The sequence below is a fragment of the Salvelinus alpinus genome, chromosome 26 (genome assembly GCF_045679555.1).
Source record: "Salvelinus alpinus chromosome 26, SLU_Salpinus.1, whole genome shotgun sequence".
NCBI classification, from domain to species: Eukaryota; Metazoa; Chordata; class Actinopteri; order Salmoniformes; family Salmonidae; genus Salvelinus; species Salvelinus alpinus.
The window spans coordinates 40,878,384-40,899,463 of record NC_092111.1 but is presented as its reverse complement, the minus strand read 5'-3'; the positions used below and the strand labels follow the sequence as shown (position 1 = coordinate 40,899,463).

At 40.4% G+C, this 21,080-nt stretch overlaps 1 protein-coding gene across 2 annotated transcripts in view; it reads left to right on the top strand.

Annotated features, from left to right (window-relative positions):
• Nucleotides 1-21,080, top strand: part of LOC139555315 (hippocalcin-like protein 1) — a 101,312-nt gene that overhangs the window by 48,729 nt on the left and 31,503 nt on the right. The window contains exon 2 of one of the 2 annotated variants that reach the window (XM_071369019.1): nt 15,975-16,001. The exons of the other annotated variant lie outside the window; for it this stretch is intronic. The gene's annotated coding sequence lies outside the window, so the exon portion shown is untranslated. The remainder of the gene's footprint in view (nt 1-15,974; nt 16,002-21,080) is intronic. 2 annotated transcript variants of the gene reach the window in all.

Here is a 21,080-nt window from a genome sequence, read left to right as displayed (position 1 = left end):
GATATCTGACTGTCAGGGTTCCACTTAGGACAACGATAAGGACATCTGACTGTCAGGGTTCCACTTAGGACAACGATAAGGACATCTGACTGTCATGGTTCCACTTAGGACAACGATAAGGACATCTGACTGTCATGGTTCCACTTAGGACAACAATAAGGACATCTGACTGTCATGGTTCCACTTAGGACAACAATAAGGACATCTGACTGTCATGGTTCCACTTAGGACAACAATAAGGACATCTGACTGTCAGGGTGAGAACAGACACTTAGATTAAACACTGTTGTTCTTGAAGCCTGTACAGTATGGCCACACACACACACACACGGGCCATAACAGTCACTGGGGGTTTGTTAGATTGACAGTGGTCCCTGTTGGACACAGAGGAATTTTCATTTGCTTTGTGTGTGTGTGTGTGTGTGTGTGTGTGTGTGTGTGTGTGTGTGTGTGTGTGTGTGTGTGTGTGTGTGTGTGTGTGTGTGTGTGTGTGTGTGTGTGTGTGTGTGTGTGTGTGTGTGTGTGTGTGTGTGTGTGTGTGTGTGTGTGTGTGTGTGTGTGTGTGTGCCAGCATGTGATCTATTCTGGTTGGGCCTTGTGAGAGCTCTAAATGTGTCTGGTATTCTCACTAGGACAGACAGGACAGTAGAGATCCAAGGACCTGGCCCCATTCTTATCTAGAACACCTCCATTTAATCTACTTCCCCTTCTCTCTTCCTCGCAACCCCTCATCATTCTAGCATCTGTCTATCTACTATTCTCTCTCTCTCTCTCTCTCTCTCTCTCTCTCTCTCTCTCTCTCTCTCTCTCTCTCTCTCTCTCTCTCTCTCTCTCTCTTCTCCTCTCTCTCTCTGTCCTTGTTGATTCTATCAACAGAGAGACAGAGAGACAGAGAGAGAGGTCATAGGAGAAAGAGAGAAAAGTCAACAGAGAAAGGGAGAGAGGTCATCACTATATCACTGATACTATATATATATAATACCACTGATACTATATATAATACCACTATATCACTGATACTATATATAATATCACTGATACTATATATAATACCACTATATCACAGATACTATATATAATACCACTATATCACTGATACTATATATAATATCACTGATACTATATATAATACCACTATATCACAGATACTATATATAATACCACTATATCACAGATACTATATAATACCACTATATCACAGATACTATATATAATACCACTATATCACAGATACTATATATAATACCACTATATCACAGATACTATATATAATACCACTATATCACAGATACTATATAATACCACTATATCACAGATACTATATAATACCACTATATCACAGATACTATATTATACCACTATATCACAGATACTATATATAATACCACTATATCACAGATACTATATATAATACCACTATATCACATATACTATATATAATACCACTATATCACAGATACTATATAATACCACTATATCACAGATACTATATAATACCACTATATCACAGATACTATATAATACCACTATATCACAGATACTATATAATACCACTATATCACAGATACTATATATAATACCACTATATCACAGATACTATATATAATACCACTATATCACAGATACTATATATAATACCACTATATCACAGATACTATATATATAATACCACTATATCACTGACATTAATACAGAATAATAAGTGATATTCTAATCATTCATGTGAATGTGATAATACGAACATCTGTGTGCTCCATTGATGTCTGTTTGTGCGGATTGATTAGTAATGCCTTGTTGAAATACAAATGGGAAACACTACGTCATTTGAGACAATAGCTATCTATGTAAAGAGTTGCTGATTTTATGCACTTCATCATTACAACTGATGAACAGTCCCTGATGCTACTTGTCAGCGTGAATATTACCTCATATTTCCCCTCTTTCAGGGCTGATAGGTTATGTGTTGATGGACTGAGGGGAATGAAGCTAGAGCAGACAAGGGGATAATGGCTGGTGTCATTTTGGCTTGTTTTCGCTGTTCTTCAAATAGCCTTTTAACGGTATTTAAATGGGATACAAAGGCAGTAAATGAGCTTCAACATATTGTATCTTGAAAACCTGATTGCTGACATAAAACCAATTTGAGACGATATCAACAATGGACTAATACAACAAATACCAACAGATCGTTTTGGGCTGTTTTATTTTATTAGGGAATAGGGTGACGTCCCTCTCTGTTCTCTTTTATTAGGGAATAGGGTGACGTCCCTGCTCTCCTCCCTCCCTCTTTCTCACCTCTAGCCTTCTATTCCATTCCTCTCTCCATCCCTCCCTCCCTCCCCTCTTTCTCACCTCTAGCCTTCTATTCCATTCCTCTCTCTCTCCCTTCTTTCTCACCTCTAGCCTTCTATTCCATTCCTCTCTCTCTCCCCTCTTTCTCACCTCTAGCCTTCTATTTCATTCCTCCCTCCCTCTGTCTTCCGCCTACTGTCTCACTATCTTACATATCCTCCCTCTTCATCTCTCTTCTTCTCTCTGCCATATCCTCCCTCTTATTCAACACCTCCCCTTCATCCATCTCCTTTCCTTTTTCTTGCACTGCCTCTGCCCCTCTCCTTACTCCCTCCTCTCTCTATCTTTGATCCCCCTCTCTCCCTCCTCTCCCCTCTCTCTCCTTCCTCTCTCCTTACTCCCTCCTTGCTCCCTTCTCTCTCCCTCTTTCCCTCCTCTCTCCTCCCGCTTCCCTCCCTCTCTCCCTCCTTAATCCCTCCCTCCTCTTTCCTCCCTCTATCCCCCCTCTCTCCTTCCTCTCTCCTTACTCCCTCCTTCCTGCTCCCTTCTCTCTCCTCCCTCTTTCCCTCCTCTCCTCCCTCTTTCCTACCTCTATCCCCCTTCTCTCCCTCCTCTCTCCTTACTCCCTCCTCTCTCTCCCTCCCTCTTTCCCTCCTCTCTCCTCCCTCTTTACTCCCTCCTCTCTCTCCCTCCCTCTTCCCCTCCTCTCTCCTCCCTCTTTCCTCCCTCTCTCTCCCTCCTTCGCTCTCCTCCCTCTGTCCTCCATCCCTTTCTCTCTATTGGATCAGCAGATGTTGGTGACCCAGTTAGACCCAGGAACATATGTTTGATGTGTGGGGTCTGTCTGTCTGCTATTATGTGTGCCTGTCCTGGGAGGGTGATTTGTTCTTTAAGTACCAGGATGGAGAGATGGAAGGAGGGATGGAGAGATGGAAGGAGAGATGGAGAGATGGAAGGAGGGATGGAGAGATGGAAGGAGGGATGGAGGGATGGAGAGATGGAAGGAGGGATGGAGAGATGGAAGGAGGGATGGAGAGATGAAGGAGGGATGGAGAGATGGAAGGAGGGATGGAGAGATGGAAGGAGGGAAGGAGAGATGGAAGGAGGGATGGAGAGATGGAGGGAGGGATGTAGAGATGGAGGAGGGATGGAGAGATGGAAGGAGGGATGGAGAGATGGAAGGAGGGATGGAGAGATGGAAGGAGGGATGGAGGGATGGAGAGATGGAGGAGGGATGTAGAGATGGAGGAGGGATGGAGAGATGGAGAGATGGAAGGAGAGATGGAGAGATGGAAGGAGGGATGGAGAGATGGAAGGAGGGATGGAGAGATGGAAGGAGGGATGGAGAGATGGAAGGAGGGATGGAGAGATGGAAGGAGGGATGGAGAGATGAAGGAGGGATGTAGAGATGGAGGAGGGATGGAGAGATGAAGGAGGGATGTAGAGATGGAGGAGGGAGGGAGAGATGGAGAGATGAAGGAGGGATGGAGAGATGGAAGGAGGGATGGAGAGATGAAGGAGGGATGTAGAGATGGAGGAGGGAGGGAGAGATGGAGAGATGAAGGAGGGATGGAGAGATGGAAGGAGGGATGGAGAGATGGAGGAGGGATGGAGAGATGGAAGGAGGGATGGAGAGATGGAGGAGGGATGGAGAGATGGAGGAGGGATGGAGAGATGGAAGGAGGGATGGAGAGATGGAAGGAGGGATGGAGAGATGAATGAGGGATGGAGAGATGGAAGGAGGGGTGGAGAGATGGAGAGATGGAAAGATTGAATAGAAGCAACAGGGAATTAAAAAGGAGTGTGATGAGAAGAGAAAGAGAGGTGTATTTCTGTATCTTGTCTGAGTACTATGAGGAATGCTGTGCAGTGACCAGTTCATTAGACCGGAGAGAGAAACATGAAGGAAACACAAGTCGAGCAAAGCAAGGAAGGTAGAGAGTGGAAAGGTCATTATTCACAGAATGTGATGTAGTCATCACCATGTAAGCAGAATTATGTGTGTGTGTGTGTGTGTGTGTGTGTGTGTGTGTGTGTGTGTGTGTGTGTGTGTGTGTGTGTGTGTGTGTGTGTGTGTGTGTGTGTGTGTGTGTGTGTGTGTGTTCTCCAAACACTCCCCTGCTGTTCTGAAGGGCCTCTTTCTGTTGGCACTGAAATCACTCCATACTATGGGTGTGTGTGTGTGTGTGTCATGCTGTTACTAGAAGCCAAAACTCACAAACTGAAACACCTTGCTCCATTTGTTGTTGTAATTTTCTCTCTCTCTCTCTCTCTCTCTCTCTCTCTCTCTCTCTCTCTCTCTCTCTCTCTCTCTCTCTCTCTCTCTCTCTCTCTCGTCTCTCTGTCTCTCTCTCTCTCTCTCTCTCTCTCTCTCTCTCTCTCTCTCTCTCTCTCTCTCTCCGTCTCTCTCTCTCTCTCTCTCTCTCTCTCTCTCTCTCTCTCTCTCTCTCTCTCTCTCTCTCTCTCTCTCTCTCTCTCTCTCTCTCTCTCTCTCTCTCTCTCTCTCTCTCTCTCTCTCTCTCTCTCTCTCTCTCTCTCTCTCTCTCTCTCTCTCTCTCTCTCTCCTCTCTCTCTCTCTCTCTCTCTCTCTATTTAGAACACCTCTATTTAATCTACTTCCCCTTCTCTCTTCCTCGCAATCCCTTATCATTCTAGCATCTGTCTATTTTCTATTCTCTCTCTCTCTCTCCAGTCTCTCTCTCTCTCTCTTCAGTCTCTCTCTCTCTCTCTCTCTCTCAATTCAATTCAATTCAAGGGGCTTTATTGGCATGGGAAACATGTGTTAACATTGCCAAAGCAAGTGAGGTAGATATTATACAAAAGTGAAAGTAACAATACAAATTAACAGTAAACATTACACATACAGAAGTTTCAAAACAATAAAGACATTACAAATGTTATATTATATATATACAGTGTTGTAACAATGTACAAATGGTTAAAGCACACAAGTTAAAATAAATAAGCATAAATATGGGTTGTATTTACAATGGTGTTTGTTCTTCACTGGTTGCCCTTTTCTTGTGGCAACAGGTCACAAATCTTGCTGCTGTGATGGCACACTGTGGAATTTCACCCAGTAGATATGGGAGTTTATCAAAATTGGATTTGTTTTCAAATTCTTTGTGGATCTGTGTAATCTGAGGGAAATATGTCTCTCTAATATGGTCATACATTGGGCAGGAGGTTAGGAAGTGCAGCTCAGTTTCCACCTCATTTTGTGGGCAGTGTGCACATAGCCTGTCTTCTCTTGAGAGCCATGCCTGCCTACGGCGGCCTTTCTCAATAGCAAGGCTATGCTCACTGAGTCTGTACATAGTCAAAGCTTTCCTTAAGTTTGGGTCAGTCACAGTGGTCAGGTATTCTGCCACTGTGTACTCTCTGTTTAGGGCCAAATAGCATTCTAGTTTGCTCTGTTTTTTTTTTTTGTTAATTCTTTCCAATGTGTCAAGTAATTATCTTTTTGTTTTCTCATGATTTGGTTGGGTCTAATTGTGCTGTTGTCCTGGGGCTCTTCTCTCTCTCTCTCTCTCTCTCTCTCTCTCTCTCTCTCTCTCTCTCTCTCTCTCTCTCTCTCTCTCTCTCTCTCTCTCTCTCTCTCTCTCTCTCAGTCTCTCTCTCTCTCTCACTCTCTCTCTCTCTCTCTCTCTCTCTTTAGTCTCTCTCTCTCTCTCTCCAGTCTCTCTCTCTCCAGTGTCTCTCTCTCTCACTCTCTCTCTCAAATAAATAGTTCCAAGTCCAAACACATAGACATCAATATTGGGCAAACTAGCCTCCAAGTTGGCACCAAGTGTTCCATGACAATAACGTTCTGATTAGGATTTTCAGAATGATCTTTGGTATCAATGACATGACATGCGGGTAAGTTGTTTGCACTTAGCCCATAGCTCTGTTAGGGAAGCCTGTTTCTAACCTTCTGAGCCTGGTTCCTCTCTAGGTTTCTTCCTTCCAGGGAGTGTTTCCTGTCCTCTTGCTAGTTGTTAGTCTGGGCAGCTCTATCAGCATAACTGATGAAAAAGGGCTTGATAAAATATATGTGAATGATTGATTTGGTTGAGAGATGTGTTGTTTCTGTGATGGTTCTGTGATGGTTCTGTGATGTTTCTGTGATGGTTCTCCGATGGTTCTCTGATGTTTCTGTGATGGTTCTGTGATGGTTCTGTGATGGTTCTGTGATGATTCCCTGATGGTTCTCTGATGGTTCTCTGATGGTTCTGTGATGGTTCTCCGATGGTTCTCGGATGGTTCTGTGATGGTTCTCCGATGGTTCTCCGATGGTTCTGTGATGGTTCTGTGATGGTTCTCTGATGTTTCTCTGATGGTTCTCTGATGGTTCTCTGATGGTTCTCTGATGTTCTCTGATGGTTCTGTGATTGTTCTCTGATGGTTCTGTGATGGTTCTCTGATGTTCTCTGATGGTTCTCTGATGGTTCTGTGATGGTTCTCTGATGGTTCTGTGATGGTTCTGTGATGGTTCTCCGATGGTTCTGTGATGGTTCTGTGATGGTTCTCTGATGGTTCTCCGATAGTTCTGGGATGGTTCTGTGATGGTTGATTTATGTACTTGTTTATGATCTAAGAACAATGCTCATTGCGATGCTTTAGCTGTGACGTCATTTGTGAATTATCAACTGAAAGAAAATATCATGTCAACAACAACAATAAGTTATGTAATGTTATCATCAAATGGACAGGATAAAGAAGACAATGTGAATGATTTATTTTCTTTTAGGGGGTAGATCAGCTTTCATATAGCAGATAGAATGTAGCTTCCATCAATTTACTTAACTAGGCAAGTTAGTTAAGAACAAATTCTTATTTTCAATGATGGCCTAGGAACATAACATCAAATTGATCAGAAAAACAACATTGTTAATGTTGTAAATGACTATTGTAGCTGGAAACGACAGATTTTTTATGGAATATCTACATAGGCGTACAGTGGCCCATCAGCAACCATCACTCCTGTGTTCCAATGGCACGTCGTGTTAGCTAATCCAAGTTTATAATTATAAAAGGCTAATTGATCATTAGAAAACCCTTTTGCAATTATGTTGGGACAGCTGGAAACTGTTGTTCTGATTAAAGAAGCAATAAAACTGGCCTTCTTTAGACTAGTTGAGTATCTGGAGCATCAGCATTCGTGGGTTCGATTACAGGCTCAAAATGGCCAGAAACAAATAATTTTCTTCTGAATCTCGTCAGTCTTTTCTTGTCCTGAGAAATGAAGGCTATTCAATGCGAGAAATTGCAAAGAAACTGAAGATCTCGTACAACGTGGTGTACTACTCCCTTCACAGAACAGCTCACACTGGCTCTAACCAGAATAGAAAGAGGAGTGGGAGGCCCCGGTGCACAACTGAGCAAGAGGACAAGTGCATTAGAGTGTCTAGTTTGAGAAACAGACGCTTCACAAGTCCTCAACTGGCAGCTTCATTAAATAGGACCCGCAAAACACCAGTCTCAACGTCAACAGTGACCTGAATTGCTTTTGTTTTAAAGAAGAGTATTGAATTACAAAAGTGTCCCATACAATAAGCGGATTTGCTGTTCCTATGTTATGTCGGAAAAATTCAGTTATAAATTCTTCTGTCCTAGTTAAAAACAAGTTAGCATCCAATAGGCTTTGATTCAATAGCAAATTTTCGCGCTCACATGGAAATTCAGTAAGAATACTGTATATGCCCATTTTTTGATGGTCCGACCACATTCTGTCCCCTATCAACACTTTTTAACTTTTGGTGCCAGTGAGAATGACATAAGAAAGTAATCAAGACGACTAGTTTGATTAAACCTCCATGTGTATCTCACTAGGTCAGGATATTAACCTTTCATGAGCCTCTACCCCGGGTCCGGGATCACCCCCCACCCCCCCACACACTGATTAGCATAGCTAGCATAGCTTCACAAGTAGATAGTAGCATCTAAATATCATTAAATCACAAGTCCAAGACACCAGATGAAAGATACAGATCTTGTGAATAAAGCCACCATTTCAGATTTTTTAAATGTTTTACAGGGAAGACAAAATATGTAAATCTATTAGCTAAACACGTTAGCAAAATACACAATTTCTTTGTCCACCATTTTTTCTCTCCACCAGTAGCTATCACCAATTCGGCTAAACTAAGATATTGATTTACATTTCTAAAATTATCCTTACTTTCTTATACAGCGTTCGCCAAGAGAAGCTATAACAAACAAAATGGCGTAATATGCGTTTAAAATATTTCGACAGAACAACGATTTATCATATTAAATCTAAATAACCAATAAAAAAACTCATCAGATGACAGTCTGATAACATATTTATGGTATAGGATAGGTTTTGTTAGAAAAAAGTGCATATTTCAGGTAGAAATCACAGTTTACAATTGCACCGACCATCACAACACGACTAGAATTACTATAGAGAGCAACGTGTATGACCAATTTACTCTTCATAAAACATTTCATAAGAATAGACAAAGCATAGCAATGGAAAGACCCAGATCTTGTGATTCCAGACAATATTTCAGATTTTCTAAGCGTTTTACAGCGAAAACACAATAAATCGATAAGTTAGCATACCACATGTGAAAACGTTACCAGAGCATCGATTCAAGCCAAAGAGAGCTATAACGTAATCATCGCCAAAATATATTAATTTTTTCACTAACCTTCTCAGAATTCTTCCGATGACACTCCTGTAACATCATTTTACAACATACATATACAGTTTGTTCGAAAATGTGCATATTTAGCCATACAAAACCGTGGTTACACAATGAAAATAGTAGGAAATCAAGCCTCAAAATGTCGGACGTCATCTTTCAGAGTGATCTAGTTTAATCGAAAGCTAATCATATACTTGACTAAAAAATACAGGGTTGACAGGAATCGAAAGACAAATTAGTTCTTAATGCAATCGCTGATTTACATTTCTAAAATTATCCTTACTTTCTTATACAGCGTTCGCCAAGAGAAGCTATAACAAACAAAATGGCGTAATATGCGTTTAAAATATTTCGACAGAACAACGATTTATCATATTAAATATTTCTTACTATGAGGTGATTTTCCATCAGATTCTTGGGCAATGTATCCTTTCTTGGGTCTAATCTTCTTTTGGTCGATAGATGTTCTCTGTCCTTCGAAATGTCCACTAACATCGACCGAGACCCCGAAACGTGACCAAAGCTTCAAAGTGCACGACAAAGAAATTCCTCAAAATCGCACTAAACGGATATAAATTGCTATAAAACGGTTCAAATTAACTACATTATGATGTTTTTAACAACTATAACGACTAAAAACATGACCGGAGAAATATCACTGTCTAAACAACCATTTGGAAAGAGGCAAGTCCGATGTTCATCTTGCGTAAAACGCGCGAAGGGAAAAGACTGTACTTCCACGTCTTCTTGTTTTATAGTGGCTCTGATTGTGCAATCGACTCCATTCAAAGCGTGATGACGTACTGACACCCAGAGGAAGACGTAGGCAGTGTCGGTTTCTCCATAGCATCTACTGGCACCTTAAAACCGACCCCAGATCAGGGGTAAAAATTTCTGAAATCTGACTCCCTGTCAGGAAAAGTGCTGTAGAAGTAGTTCTGTACCACTCAGAGACAAAATTCCAACGGCTATAGAAACTAGAAAGTGTTTTCTATCCAATAATAACAATAATATGCATATTGTACGATCAAGAATTGAGCACGAGGCAGTTTAATTTGGAGACCAAAAAATGCTAATGCAGAACAGCACCCCCTATAGTTGCAAGAAGTTTTAAACCTCCTCCATGTATATCTCAATAGGTCAGGATATTAAACCTCCTCTATGTATATCTCACTAGGTCAAGATATTAAACCTCCTCCATGTATATCTCACTAGGTCAGGATATTAAACCTCCATGTATATCTCACTAGGTCAGGGTATTAAACCTCCACCATGTATATCTCACTAGGTCAGGATATTAAACCTCCATGTATATCTCACTAGGTCAGGATATTAAACCTCCTCCATGTATATCTCACTAGGTCAGGATATTAAACCTCCTCCATGTATATCTCACGAGGTCAGGATATTAAACCTCCGCCATGTATATATCACTAGGTCAGGATATGAAACCTCCGCCATGTATATATCACTAGGTCAGGATATTAAACCTCCTCCATGTATATCTCACTAGGTCAGGATATTAAACCTCCTCCATGTATATCTCACTAGGTCAGGATATTAAACCTCCTCCATGTATATCTCACTAGGTCAGGATATTAAACCTCCTCCTTGTATATCTCACTAGGTCAGGGTATTAAACCTCCATGTATATCTCACTAGGTCAGTATATTAAACCTCCTCCATGTATATCTCACTAGGTCAGGATATTAAACCTCCGCCATGTATATATCACTAGGTCAGGGTATTAAAGCTCCTCCTTGTATATCTCACTAGGTCAGGGTATTAAACCTCCATGTATATCTCACTAGGTCAGGATATTAAACCTCCTCTATGTATATCTCACTAGGTCAGGATATTAAACCTCCGCCATGTATATCTCACTAGGTCAGGATATTAAACCTCCTCCTTGTATATCTCACTAGGTCAGGATATTAAACCTCCACCATGTATATCTCACTATGTCAGGATATTAAACCTCCATGTACAGTGGGGAGAACAAGTATTTGATACACTGCCGATTTTGCAGGTTTTCCTACTTACAAAGCATGTAGAGGTCTGTAATTTTTATCATAGGTACACTTCAACTGTGAGAGACGGAATCTAAAACAAAAATCCAGAAAATCACATTGTATGATTTTTAAGTAATTAATTTGCATTTTATTGCATGACATAAGTATTTGATCACCTACCAACCAGTAAGAATTCCGGCTCTCACAGACCTGTTAGTTTTTCTTTAAGAAGCCCTCCTGTTCTCCACTCATTACCTGTATTAACTGCACCTGTTTGAACTCGTTACCTGTATAAAAAACACCTGTCCACACACTCAATCAAACAGACTCCAACCTCTCCACAATGGCCAAGACCAGAGAGCTGTATAAGGACATCAGGGATAAAATTGTAGACATGCAACAGGCTGGGATGGGCTACAGGACAATAGGCAAGCAGCTTGGTGAGAAGGCAACAACTGTTGGCGCAATTATTAGAAAATGGAAGAAGTTCAAGATGACGGTCAATCACCCTCGGTCTGGGGCTCCATGCAAGATCTCACCTCGTGGGGCATCAATGATCATGAGGAAGGTGAGTTATCAGCCCAGAACTACACGGCAGGACCTGGTCAATGACCTGAAGAGAGCTGGGACCACAGTCTCAAAGAAAACCATTAGTAACACACTACACCGTCATGGATTAAAATCCTGCAGCGCACGCAAGGTCCACCTGCTCAAGCCAGCGCATGTCCAGGCCCGTCTGAAGTTTGCCAATGACCATCTGGATGATCCAGAGGAGGAATGGGAGCAGGTCATGTGGTCTGATGAGACAAAAATAGAGCTTTTTGGTCTAAACTCCACTCGCCGTGTTTGGAGGAAGAAGAAGGATGAGTACAACCCCAAGAACACCATCCCAACCGTGAAGCATGGAGGTGGAAACATCATTCTTTGGGGATGCTTTTCTGCAAAGGGTACAGGATGACTGCACCGTATTGAGGGGAGGATGGATGGGGCCATGTATCGCGAGATCTTGGCCAACAACCTCCTTCCCTCAGTAAGAGCATTGAAGATGGGTCGTGGCTGGGTCTTCCAGCATGACAACGACCCGAAACACACAGCCAGGGCAACTAAGGAGTGGCGCCGTAAGAAGCATCTCAAGGTCCTGGAGTGGCCTAGCCAGTCTCCAGACCTGAACCCAATAGAAAATCTTTGGAGGGAGCTGAAAGTCCGTATAGCCCCGCGACAGCCCCGAAACCTGAAGGATCTGGAGAAGATCTGTATGGAGGAGTGGGCCAAAATCCCTGCTGCAGTGTGTGCAAACCTGGTCAAGAACTACAGGAAACGTATGATCTCTGTAATTGCAAACAAAGGTTTCTGTACCAAATATTAAGATCTGCTTTTCTGATGTATCAAATACTTATGTCATGCAATAAAATGCAAATGAATTACTTAAAAATCATACAATGTGATTTTCTGGATTTTTGTTTTAGATTCCGTCTCTCATAGTTGAAGTGTACTACCCATGATAGAAATTACAGACCTCTACATGCTTTGTAAGTAGGAAAACCTGCAAAATCGGCAGTGTATCAAATACTTGTTCTCCCCACTGTATATCTCACTAGGTCAGGATATTAAACCTCCTCCATGTATATCTCACTAGGTCAGGATATTAAACCTCCATGTATATCTCACTAGGTCAGGATATTAAATCTCCTCCATGTATATCTCACTAGGTCAGGATATTAAACCTCCACCATGTATATCTCACTAGGTCAGGATATTAAACCTCCTCCATGTATATCTCACTAGGTCAGGAATATTAAACCTCCATGTATATATCACTAGGTCAGGATATTTAAGCCTCCATATATCCACTAGTTCCATTATATCCATGATATTCATGGCTTCCTTAAGTGCATGAGGGTGATAGTTTGTATTGTGATTTCCTTTACGGTCCATAGAGGTATTTAAAACAGTATTATAATCTCCCACCATAATAATAGAGTATTGTATTGCTTGTAGGCTTGATCACAATTATTATAAATATTTTCAAAGAAACATGGATCATCATTATTTGGACCGTATAGATTAATGAGCCTGTTTACTGTCAAATAACATATTTAAAATCATCCATCTACCTTGAGGATCTGTTTGGACAATTATGCACATTCGGCTCAAAATTACTGTTAATTAATAAATTACTGTTAATTAATAAATTACTGTTAATTAATACCATCACCCCTTTTGTGTTTCTTTGCTCATGGGAGAAGTATATTTCATCACCGGGCCCCCGCAAGTCCGTTTTCCACACAACTTCATCTAAAATTGTTGAATGAGTTTCCTGTGAACAACGGATATTTTATTCCTTCTCTTTCAGCCAGGTAAATACTGATCGTCTTTTCTTATTATCTACTAAGCCATTAATATTATAACTGGCTATACTTTGTTCACCATTTACCATAATAAGATACAAGTTTCAATTGTATTTATCATAATATATGTTTGTAAATTTTATAATCAAAAAGTACCTTGATGATTGTGTGTCCAGAGCTGTACCATGATATTTGCACTGCTACTGAGTAAACCTCCAATTGTTCTCCAATATTCTACCCGCTAAAACCTCCCACCATCCCAAGTTGTGTTGTCGTCCCAGTGACTGGCAGACCACTGCTGTCCTGTCCTGTATCCTAGCGTCTTTGAGAGATTGGGACCCATCCTTTAAAAAGAGCACACAGTGCCACCTAGAGAACAAAAGCAGAACTTCTTGGGGCTAGGCCCCTTTTTTCTCAATTTCCGCCTGAATGACGTGCCCAAAGTCAACTGCCTGTTGCACAGGCCCTGAAGCCTGGATATGCATATAATTGGTACCATTGGAAAGGAAACACTTTGAAGGTTGTAGAAATGTTAAAATAATGTAGGAGAATATAACACAATAGATATGGTAGGAGGTAGGAGGAAATCCAAAGAAAAACCAACCTGATTTACAATGGAAAGTATAGGGGCATACTGAATTCTAGCTCCCAGGATGCAATTCTTATGGCTTCCACAGGGTGTCAGCAGTCAATGTTCAAGGTTTCAGGCGTGTAACTTCCAAAACCAATAAGAAATATCAGTTTTAGTACAGGGACACACTCTTAGAAATTCATGTTTGGGCGCCCCATGAAGACAAGATGCACCTGCTAAAATCGGTTTCCTATTGAACATAGCTCTTTCCGTAAGATATATTATAGTTTGATTACATTTTAGGGTTTCTGAGGAGTAAATAGAAACGTGTTTTGACTTCATGAAACAAAGTTTAGGGGTAGATTTTCAGACTCCTTTCTCTGCAAGTTGAACGAGTGGATTATTCAAATCGATGGTGCCAACTAAACAGACTTTTTTAGATATAAAGAAGGATTTTATCTAACAAAAACAACACTACATGTTATAGCTGGGACCCTTTGGATGACAAATCAGAGGAAGATTTTCAAAAAGTAAGTGAATATTTAATCGCTATTTGTGAATTTATGAAACCTGTGCCGGGGGAAAAATATTTTGATGTGGGGAGCCGTCCTCAAACAATCACATGGCGTGTTTTCAGTGTAATAGCTACTGTAAATCAGACAGTGCAGTTAGATTAACAAGAATTTAAGCTTTCAACTGATATAAGACACTATAAGACACATTTATGAACCTAAATGTTTAACATCCATAATTGTTATGATTATTTATTTGAATTGCGCACCCTCCAGTTTCAGCGCTAGCGGGACACCTAGCCCTAAGAAGTTTTTAAGAGTCAAAAGCATTTCCAACGTTCTCACCTCGATTGTATTGTATACATGAATTTAAAAAATATAAATATATATTATAATTATCTTGCATATCTTAATTATTATTTTTTTTTGTTTTTTTTATTTTTATTGTGATTCATCCTGTATTGTCGCTAACATCATTATCCCTTAGCAACAGATGTAGGATACACACACACACACACACACACACACACACACACACACACACACACACACACACACACACACACACACACACACACACACACACACACACACACACACACACACACACACACACACACACACACTCCCTACCCTTCCCCTACAAACATCCACAAGCTCAGGTGTCCCAATCCATTTAAATTACAGGTTGTAATGCAAGTAGGAAAAACGCCAAAGGGGATGAATACTTTTGCAAGGCACTGTAATACAGGAAAATAACTTTAAATAAATACGAACTTAACCGGTATTCACCAAGGTTCTCATCTTTAGTTTCATGGTGGGCACATGTAGCTTACATTCATCCACTCTAAAAAACTAGTGGTTCAACAAGGGTTCTTCTTCTTCTTCTTTCTTCTTCTTCTTCTTTCTTCTTCTTTCTTCTTCTTCTTCTTCTTCTTCTTCTTTCTTCTTCTTCTTCTTCTTCTTCTTCTTCTTCTTTCTTCTTCTTCTTCTTTCTTCTTCTTCTTCTTCTTCTTCTTCTTCTTCTTTCTTCTTCTTCTTCTTCTTTCTTCTTTCTTCTTCTTCTTCTTTCTTCTTCTTCTTCTTCTTCTTCTTCTTCTTTTCCTTCTTCTTCTTCTTCTTCTTCCTTCTTCCTTCTTCTTCCTTCTTCTTCTTCTTCTTCTTCTTGAAGAACCGTAGGTTTCTTGGCACTGAAAACGTCCCCCAAAAGGTTCTTCCAAGAACCCCATAGGAGGTGTGGTTCATCGAGGAACCTCCTTAGTTGGTGGGGTGGGGGGGGGGGGGGGGGGTCTTGCAGGAACATAACAGCCTAACTGAAACATGTGGATTTGATTTTGAAAGGACAACAGTTCCAGGAACTTAACTGAAAGATGTAAAGATCTCAAGTTAAGGTAAGGTGTGTCCCTTGTATGATCTAAATTGATATTGTTTTATCATCTATCTTTTCATATTTGTGCAAATCTTTCTAAAAACAGAAAACAGACACAATTCTAGAGGTCAGAATATGTCGGCTGTAATTCTATGTTGTCGAACAGCTGTATTGGCTGCAGATAACTGAACTGCTCACTTGTGTGTTTCTGCAGGTATTTAGACGAGGAGGCATACAAAGGGTATGTCAATTAGTATTGGTATGTTATGCAGATCACATGTACCATCCTCCTCCCCTTACCTCTTCATTAAATACCCCATAGGCCTGTACATTATGGACATGGTGTGTGTATGAAAACCATTATCAAAACTGGTGTTTTTTTCCCCCGATTCACATTTACTACAAAAACCAAGGTATGATTACCGTCATGTGCAATTAATTATCTGTAATTATCTGTAATTATCTGTAATTATCTGTAATTATCTATAATTACAATTGTTGGGATTCACAGACTTCAACCTCCCTTCACCTCTGATGAATATAACCGGAAACCTGTTTGATCACGATGCACTGCAAAATCCTTCCAGCTATGGATCAACCCAACACAGTAACATCAACATGGCAGAGGATATACCCAACACAGTAACATCAACATGCCATAATATACCCAACACAGTAACATCAACATGGCAGAGGATATACCCAACACAGTAACATCAACATGCCATAATATACCCAACACAGTAACATCAACATGGCAGAGGATATACCCAACACAGTAACATCAACATGCCATAATATACCCAACACAGTAACATCAACATGCCATAATATACCCAACACAGTAACATCAACATGCCATAATATACCCAACACAGTAACATCAACATGGCATAATATACCCAACACAGTAACATCAACATGCCAGAGGATATACCCAACACAGTAACATCAACATGCCATAATATACCCAACACAGTAACATCAACATGCCATAGGATATACCCAACACAGTAACATCAACATGCCATAATATACCCAACACAGTAACATCAACATGGCATAATATACCCAACACAGTAACATCAACATGGCATAATATACCCAACACAGTAACATCAACATGGCAGAGGATATACCCAACACAGTAACATCAACATGCCATAATATACCCAACACAGTAACATCAACATGCCATAATATACCCAACACAGTAACATCAACATGACATAATATACCCAACACAGTAAAATCAACATGGCATAATATACCCAACACAGTAACATCAACATGCCATAATATACCCAACACAGTAACATCAACATGCCAGAATATACCCAACACAGTAACATCAACATGAAAGAGGATATACCCAACACAGTAACATCAACATGCCAGAGGATATACCCAACACAGTAACATCAACATGCCATAATATACCCAACACAGTAACATCAACATGGCATAATATACCCAACACAGTAACATCAACATGCCAGAGGATATACCCAACACAGTAACATCAACATGCCATAATATACCCAACACAGTAACATCAACATGGCATAATATACCCAACACAGTAACATCAACATGCCAGAATATACCCAACACAGTAACATCAACATGAAAGAGGATATACCCAACACAGTAACATCAACATGCCAGAGGATATACCCAACACAGTAACATCAACATGCCATAATATACCCAACACAGTAACATCAACATGGCATAATATACCCAACACAGTAACATCAACATGCCAGAGGATATACCCAACACAGTAACATCAACATGCCATAGGATATACCCAACACAGTAACATCAACATGCCTTAGGATATACCCAACACAGTAACATCAACATGCCAGAATATACCCAACACAGTAACATCAACATGAAAGAGGATATACCCAACACAGTAACATCAACATGGCATAATATACCCAACACAGTAACATCAACATGCCAGAGGATATACCCAACACAGTAACATCAACATGCCATAATATACCCAACACAGTAACATCAACATGGCAGAGGATATACCCAACACAGTAACATCAACATGGCATAATATACCCAACACAGTAACATCAATATGGCAGAATATACCCAACACAGTAACATCAACATGGCAGAGGATATACCAAACACAGTAACATCAACATGCCATAGGATATACCCAACCTAGTAACATCAATATGCCACAGGATATACCCAACACAGTAACATCAACATGCCACAGGTTATACCCAACACAGTAACATCAACATGCCATAGGATATACCCAACACAGTAACATCAACATGCCATAATATACCCAGCACAGTAACATCAACATGCCATAGGATATACCCAACACAGTAACATCAACATGCCATAGGATACACCCAACACAGTAACATCAACATGCCATAATATACCCAACACAGTAACATCAACATGCCATAATATAACCAACACAGTAACATCAACATGGCAGAGGATATACCCAACACAGTAACATCAACATGCTAGAGGATATACCCAACACTGTAACATCAACATGCCATAATATACCCAACACAGTAACATCAACATGCTAGAGGATATACCCAACACAGTAACATCAACATGCCAGAGGATATACCCAACACAGTAACATCAACATGGCAGAGGATATACCCAACACAGTAACATCAACATGCCAGAATATACCCAACACAGTAACATCAACATGCCATAATATACCCAACACAGTAACATCAACATGCCAGAATATACCCAACACAGTAACATCAACATGCCAGAATATACCCAACACAGTAACATCAACATGCCATAGGATATACCCAACACAGTAACATCAACATGCCATAGGATATACCCAACACAGTAACATCAACATGCCATAATATACCCAACACAGTAACATCAACATGGCATAATATACCCAACACAGTAACATCAACATGGCATAATATACCCAACACAGTAACATCAACATGGCAGAGGATATACCCAACACAGTAACATCAACATGGCATAATATACCCAACACAGTAACATCAACATGGCATAATATACCCAACACAGTAACATCAACATGCCAGAATATACCCAACACAGTAACATCAACATGCCATAGGATATACCCAACACAGTAACATCAACATGCCATAATATACCCAACAGAGTAACATCAACATGCCATAATATACCCAACACAGTAACATCAACATGCCATAATATACCCAACACAGTAACATCAACATGCCATAATATACCCAACAGAGTAACATCAACATGCCAGAGGATATACCCAACACAGTAACATCAACATGGCAGAGGATATACCCAACACAGTAACATCAACATGCTAGAGGATATACCCAACAGAGTAACATCAACATGCCAGAATATACCCAACACAGTAACATCAACATGGCAGAGGATATACCCAACACAGTAACATCAACATGCCATAATATACCCAACACAGTAACATCAACATGCTAGAGGATATAGCCAACACAGTAACATCAACATGCCCTAATATACCCAACACAGTAACATCCACATGGCAGATGATATACCCAACACAGTAACATCAACATGCTAGAGGATATACCCAACACAGTAACATCAACATGCCATAGGATATACCCAACACAGTAACATCAACATGGCATAATATACCCAACACAGTAACATCAACATGGCAGAGGATATACCCGACACAGTAACATCAACATGCCAGAATATACCCAACACAGTAACATAAACATGCCAGAGGATATACCCAACACAGTAACATCAACATGGCATAGGATATACCCAACACAGTAACATCAACATGCCAGAATATACCCAACACAGTAACATCAACATGCCAGAATATACCCAACACAGTAACATCAACATGCCATAGGATATACCCAACACAGTAACATCAACATGGCATAATATACCCAACACAGTAGCATCAACATGCTAGAGGATATACCCAACACAGTAACATCAACATGCCAGAATATACCCAACACAGTAACAACAAAATGGCAGAGGATATACCCAACACAGTAACATCAACATGCCAGAATATACCCAACACAGTAACATCAACATGGCAGAGGATATACCCAACACAGTAACATCAACATGCCATAATATACCCAACACAGTAACATCAACATGCCAGAATATACCCAACACAGTAACATCAACATGCCAGAATATACCCAACACAGTAACATCAACATGCTAGAGGATATACCCAACACAGTAACATGAACATGCCAGAATATACCCAACACAGTAACATCAACATGGCAGAGGATATACCCAACACAGTAACATCAACATGCCATAATATACCCAACACAGTAACATCAACATGGCAGAGGATATATCCAACACAGTAACATCAACATGCCAGAATATACCCAACACAGTAACATCAACATGCTATAATATACCCAACACAGTAACATCAACATGCCATAATATACCCAACACAGTAACATCAACATGCCATAATATACCCAACACAGTAACATCAACATGGCAGAGGATATACCCAACACAGTAACATCAACATGCCATAATATACCCAACACAGTAACATCAACATGGCAGAGGATATATCCAACACAGTAACATCAACATGCCAGAATATACCCAACACAGTAACATCAACATGCCATAATATACCCAACACAGTAACATCAACATGCCATAATATACCCAACACCGTAACATCAACATGCAAGAATATACCCAACACAGCAACATCAACATGGCAGAGGATATACCCAACTCAGTAACATCAACATGCAAGAATATACCCAACACAGTAACATCAACATGGCAGAGGATATACCCAACACAGTAACATCAACATGCCATAATATACCCAACACAGTAACATCAACATGGCAGAGGATATACCCAACACAGTAACATCAACATGCCATAATATACCCAACACAGTAACATCAACATGGCAGAGGATATACCCAACACAGTAACATCAACATGCCATAATATACCCAACACAGTAACATCAACATGCCATAGGATATACCCAACACAGTAACATCAACATGCCATAATATACCCAACACAGTAACATCATCATGGCAGAGGATATACCCAACACAGTAACATCAACATGCCATAGGATATACCCAACACAGTAACATCAACATGCCATAATATACCCAACACAGTAACATCAACATGGCAGAGGATATACCCAACACAGTAACATCAACATGCCAGAATATACCCAACACAGCAACATCAACATGCCATAATATACCCAACACAGTAA